The sequence below is a fragment of the Bidens hawaiensis genome, unplaced genomic scaffold, assembly GCF_021521415.1.
Source record: "Bidens hawaiensis isolate Kalapana, Puna unplaced genomic scaffold, B.hawaiensis_p1.1 tig00030300_1, whole genome shotgun sequence".
NCBI classification, from domain to species: Eukaryota; Viridiplantae; Streptophyta; class Magnoliopsida; order Asterales; family Asteraceae; genus Bidens; species Bidens hawaiensis.
This window is the reverse complement of record NW_027495055.1, coordinates 16413-23106: the sequence shown is the minus strand read 5'-3', so window position 1 is coordinate 23106 and position 6694 is coordinate 16413. Positions and strand designations below refer to the sequence as shown.

Here is a 6694-nt window from a genome sequence, read left to right as displayed (position 1 = left end):
GCTAATCCAAATGCCTCACAACAATCATTTGGAAGTTTTTCTAATGCTTATTTGTTGTTGGATGGACCGTCAAGGGTGGAATTCAATATGTTGAAAGAAAAAGTTGATAATAAAGAAGTGAGAATTACAAGTTTGGCTGAGGAGAATGATCGATTGAGAGCTGAAAATATCGACATCAAGAAGATATTGGAGGAAAGTGAAAAGAAGAGAAAGATACAAGATGATTTATTGTATGAACACATGAAATATTTTTTTATCATTGAGAAGAAGCTTGGTATTAGACTCAATTCCAAGGTAGATCGTGCTAAAGCAAGCGACACATTATTTGAACGTGTATATGGTGGAGATATTGGTGTTGTGAGGGTATATTCTGAGTTGAGTATAATAATAAAAGAGTTGCTGATAAAGGAAAGTCTAAAATTGAAGATCTGATCTTTGTTGATGATTCAAATATAGAAGATGTCTCTATGCATGCCGGAGGGTCTAGTCAGGTGGGTATGCAGGTGGATGAACCTGTGGATGAGAGTGCACCAACAGTTGTAGTACCTGCTAAACAAATTGTTGAAGATACTAAAGTTGTAAATGAAAAGAAAGATGATGAGAAAGAAGAAGCTGAAGACGAAGAAAAATTATATTTTGGTGATTCAACTGACGATTTTACAGAATTTGATGATGATGATGATCCACAAGGCGGTGTTGGTTCCTTGTCAGGAAAAGTTGATGAGAAATTTGACTCTGTTGGTGGTAATGTTCAAACTAATGAACCACTACAAGAGGCTGAAACTAAAGATGCTTCCACTGATAAAACGTTGGAGGAATTGGAAGATTTTGATATATTTTCGGATCCTTCGAGGTTTGAAGTATCAAATATGGAGGAGTAATTGGAAGAAGGAGAGATACCGGTTGATAAGTCTGAGTTAGCAAAGATGTTAGATTTATCGGTTGATGATCTGACATTTAATTTTGAGAAAGACATCTCGGGAAGGTATTAACAAAGACTGGTTGAATAAGGATGTTGAATTTGATAAGAGACCAGGGTCTGTTAAGTATGCAGGAGAATTAGAGGAGTTTGATGCTTTTGATGAAGTTTTTGATGAAGAGATTGAAATGGAACCGTATCCTTCTAAACAGCCCAAGAAATTCACAAAGGAGGAAATGAAGGGTTGGTATTCTGACCGTACCATTGAGCCAAAGCGAGTATACTTAAAACCAATGAAGTATTACAAGAAAACTCAAAAGGATGTGGAGTTGGGAAAGTGTATAAGTATAGCTTATTTGATTAAAATCCGGAAGATTGCTATACGAAGACTATTTGGGGTTCAATACTTCAATAGTTTGATGGAGCTCAAGTCGTTATCATGGTTTGATGTGTATGATATTTGTTCACATTATGACCTACTATACAAACCGAAGAGTGGTCATGTTAAAGATATATGGGAGTTCATGGTGAATTAAGCGAAACGAGGATTTAAAAAGTGGACACCTCAGGTTCCTCGTGTTTTCATGTATAAATCGAGGAAGAATACTGAAGAAGAGTGATACGCACATTGAGATACTCTTGACTAGATTTTCTATGTGTTATACTGTTATATCTGATGGAACAAGATTTTCATTCTTATTCCTTTGTTGGTCATACTTGGCGTTAACTGGTGAAGCTAGTATCTATATGGATTGTGGTGATAAAAGATATGATGTGATACGAGTGTATGATCCTATGTGGTTGGTAAATCATTCACAGAAAGACATTGAAGTGTTACATTTGGGCTAGATATAATGTTCAGACGACAAAGTTAGGACTCAAGACAATCAGTTCCAGAAGGTTGTTGATTTATGTTTTGATAAGAATATACATTCTGGACGTGCTTGGGAAACAAATTGGAGAGAGGTTAGTGTTGAACAAGAACGTATTGAGACGAAGTTTGAAGCTGAACATCAGGAGAGGATTACTCAAGCTTCATGGAATCGTTTTCAACATATGACAACCCGAGTACCTCGTCCAACTTCTCAACTAAGATCAATAAAGCCGTCATTTGAAAAGCAAGGTAAGCTTATCGCAAGAAGCATTTTGGCATTGATTAAAGACACAAGTACCTAGAACTATCCATTGGGGAGTTTGTTAGAGAAAAATGTCTAATGCTAGGTCTTGTATAGTTAAAACGAGCTAAATTGTTAGACTTGATTGTTAAGGGGCGTATAAGTTGGTTATACGAACATATAATACTTATGCGGCGTATAAATCTTATACGTTGGATGACTTATATGGCTTATAGGCTTATGTGTATAAATAGGATTGTTCATGTCAAATTTTGTAATCTTTGAATCTCTTGTAATCTCTGACAAAAAAAGAATATTATCACTGTACTGCTATTGTTATATGAATATAGTGATAATTACAGTGAGTTGACATGTGTTTAGTTCGTTTGCTATTATGTTTCCACCGAATAGCATAGTATAGTAACACAAACGTATTCGGTCTATATCGTATCGCAACTACACATATACAATGACATATTATGATATGGAAACTGGGCTTTTAAGATTTAAGACATATTAAACACATCTAACATTTTGTACACTTTTTTGTACCCATATCTCTAACACATAAGTTGAACCATATATATATAGATTTTAACACTTAATACAAAACACAAATCTTTTTGAATTTTGCAAGTCTAACATGCACAAGTCCTAACTTACTAGATTTTTAGCAATATACGAACAAGTCATTTTCACTAAGTCTAACATGAGCATGATACTCTAAATTTCCAGATTCTAAGCCACATTCTATCATGTATCTTTCAATTTATGTGATGCTTAAATTTAGCTTTTAACACATTCCTTTTTACCATACAAAAATCCAATATAGAACATGCATATTCTTCCAATCATGTGGTGTCATATTATCCTCATTCTCTTAATCATTTGATCAGTCAGTTTCCATGCATGTCATGATACAACAAAGCATGACTAACCGTATCGTCGCCTAAGATGCAAGGAATCGTGAAACTCACGGGATCGGCCATCTTTTCAGGCAACTTGCTCTGCAATACGGCTGAGCACCCAGCACTGAGAGGAACGGAAGAGACTTTGGCTAACTTCTGCTTATTCGTGAGAATTTCCTTGAGGTACTTGGCATATTTGGGCATTTGAGTTAGTGCCTCAAGGAATGAAATGTTTAGATGAAGTTGCTTAAGAAGTTCTTAAGAATTTGGCGTTATGCTCCTCGTCTCTGTCCATCTGAAGTCTCCCAGGATATGGCAACTTAGGCTTATAAACTCCCAGTGGTGGTTTGGATTGCTTCTCGGGTTGTGCGTACTTGCTGGGTTGTGCCTCTGGGCACCTTGGCCAGCGGAGAATCCATCTGTATCTCCTCATCTACCTGCTCCTCTCCATCAACCGCAGGCTCCTCGACGACTCCTCATGTAGTCACCTTCTGAATAATAGGCTCGTCACGTGCCCCTGCACCACTCCTAGTCATTACTGCTTTGGCAAATCCTCGTGGATTTGTCTCTGTGTTGCTCGGCAATTTTCCTGACGCTCTCTCCGATAACTGACTAGCGATCTCTCCGAAGTGTCTCTCTAGTTTAGATAAAGTTGCGGCTTGGTTTTTCAACATTGCATCATGCTCCGTTATGTTCGCCTCATTTTTCGCTCGGCTACATGCATCTCACCTCAGAATCTCCTTTGTCATCTCTTCCGCGAAGTTCGTCTCATTTTTCGCGCGGCTACATGCATTTCGCCTCAGAATCTCCTCCGGCATCCCCTGTCCTGAACCGCTCTAAGCGAATAAGTTTTCATGACGTTGTTGTTGCTGATAGCCACCAGTTTGGCCTCCACGAAAGTTATTCTGATTTCTCCAGCCAGTGTTATCGTCGAAGGCAGGATTTTGATATCGAAAGGCATTATTGACGAAGTCAATTGCCTCCTGTTTTTCATTAATGGTCACTGGACAATCGATGGTGTCATGGCCGCCTCTACACTCCTCACACTTAGCAACACTCTTTACCGTGAGATCGTTCACCATTTTCTTTAGCGAGTCAACTTGAGCTTGGAGTGAGGTGTTTGAATCCACTTCGTATAATACTTTGTTTTTATAGGTTGGGCCCCTCATATCTCGTGACAAGGTCCTAGAACAGATCAAAGCACTCGACATGAAGTTTGTTCTTCAGCATATTCCCATTGGTTGTCTGATTTAGCATATCTCTAGTGTGTTATGTCGCCCCGTATTAAAACTTCTCGACAAGCATCCATGTTGCCAGACCATGATGAGGACAACTAATAAGCAGCTCCTTGAATCTCTCCCAAGCCTCACAAAAAGATTCATCCACCCTCATTCCGAAAGAAAATTTTTCATCGCGGATACTAGCAAATTTGGACAGAGGAAATAATTTGTTCATGAATTTTTCTTGCAAACCAGCCCAAGTGGTGATGGAATCGGTCGGTAGAGATTTTAGCCACTTGAAGGCTTTATAAATGAGAGAGAATGGGAACAATCGGATGTAGATGGACTCATTGCTAAGATTTACGATGTTGAAGGTATTGCAAGTCTGAATGAATATCTCAATGTGATTAGGTCCTCATATGATCACTGATGACCGTCGTTTGAGTTGTGCAAAAACCTGATTAACCTAAGTAGCTAGGATAAGATATCGTATCCACCAGGAGTATGTGGTCAATGCAAATCATGTAAACAATTTCAATATTATGAAGTAGCAAGTTTTAAAGTTGATCACACAAGCAAATAGTTTTAGTTTAGAATTAAGAAAATTAACAAGCAAACAAGTTTCAATCATGTAATAAAAGTAAATCACACCCGGGACTTCAAGTAAGCAACTTACAGTAATCTCATGCAACCTAACAGATTAATCATTAACAGTTAACTATAGACTGATCAACTAGACAAAACCTTAGGCATCAATAATCGCTTTACACACGGCAATGGTTATCAAACAGTCCCTACCAGTGTGACTCGGTTAAGGGCAATTATATGCTTTATCATATTCAACCTAATGAAACAACCCAATGATAAATTATTATAGCAACTGGTAACTAATCGTTCAGATCAACGTAAACCTAAACCGATTAAACACACATAAATACTAAACATCAATAGTCATAGATTAACCATAAACAATTATGCATAAACGATCTTAGTTACATGAGAAAACTGAAATCATTACAAACTTTACATTCCCGGGTGAGATTCTAAGAGGTTAGCCGCGTCTCGGCATCGTGGAATCTTCAATATGGATGATATAAAGCATGTAGGTGGTCTCAGAATGGTCCGGTATGGTGGAATCGGCCTCCTAGAACTCTGGAAATTGCATGCCTCGAAGTGTGTGAAGATAGTGTCGTGTAATGAAGAAATTGATATAAAACCCTAATCTCCCGTCTGCACCCCCCCCATCGCGATACGCGATGGGGTCTTCACTGGTCCAGCGCGTATCGCGATGAACCCAAAGTCAACATTAATTAACTACCCGTCATGATACGCGATGGGTCTTCAGGCATGCCCATAGTGTATCGCGATGGGACTTGTCACCAGCATAATTCTTTAATCTTTCTCGTTTTGCATGCTGGACGTCCCGAGTGTTCTTCTTGTGCCTCAATAGGTTCAAATTAGCTGCTTCAACGTATATGACCTGAAATACAACAGACACGTATGAAGTATCGAAGTTCTTACAATAAACGATTAAAACTAATAAATAAATGAACTAAAACACATACAAATTAACCAACCATCACATCCCCACACTAATCTTTTGATTACCCTTAAGCAAACATCAACCTCCATCATAGGTATGTAAATTATCACCATTAATACTAGTAAGGTTTAAGGTCATACCCAGTTTCCTAGACCGGCACTTTCTAGGTTGACATCCCACAAATAAGGTTAAATGATATAATAAAAACAATAGAGCCGCCCAGACGAGTGTACTTTGTTTCCAATTAAGGCACACATGCTCATACCCCTCATAATATAATATATCTCCTCTCGGTTTAATATCTGGACTAGCAAAAGATGTGCTAGTATCTCTCTACCCTTTAAACCAAGTATGAACACAAAGTAATAAGCTTGGAATCAAGTCAAATCTCCACCCATATAAATGCTTTGACACGAATGAAAACCAAGAGAGGTTAAAAGGGTTGTAACGGGGCCAAGTGTAAGGGTATGGAAGGGAATTTTTCAAGTAGCTCAAACGATCTGATACTGCTTATTACAAGACAACTAAATAAACAAATACATAACATAAAAAACTGATAGATAATTTTTTTTACTAATATGAACAAGTAATCAAGCACAAACAAACTACTAATTACATAACTGATCAAAACAGACAAAATATTTTTTTTTGAAGCATAATAAACGTAATGCTCAATACATCCTATTGATAAAAACTAAAACAATTACAAAGAAACCTATTAAACGGATCGTCTCGTAAAATAACATCAGGGTTTGATCAAATGAAAAAAATAGGTCCAACAAGGTTTTCTAAGGGAACCAACCCCCCGCCCCTCACATTACCCACGCTCATATATATAACATATGAGGCCCAACCCCCAATACCCACACTCTCACTCATCCAGACGAGGCTTAACCTAATTGCCTCTATCACTTCTGCATTCATGCCAAGCTAGATCTCGAAATGCATGAGACAACCAAGTTCTAGATATTATGGGCATACTGGTTACT

General features: G+C 38.0%; 1 non-coding gene across 1 annotated transcript; it reads left to right on the top strand.

Annotated features, from left to right (window-relative positions):
• Positions 1 to 4257: 4257 nt before the first annotated feature.
• On the top strand, positions 4258 to 4364 carry LOC143580275 (small nucleolar RNA R71). The gene has a single exon (XR_013143615.1). It is a non-coding gene; the product is annotated as a small nucleolar RNA R71 (small nucleolar RNA).
• Positions 4365 to 6694: the final 2330 nt, after the last annotated feature.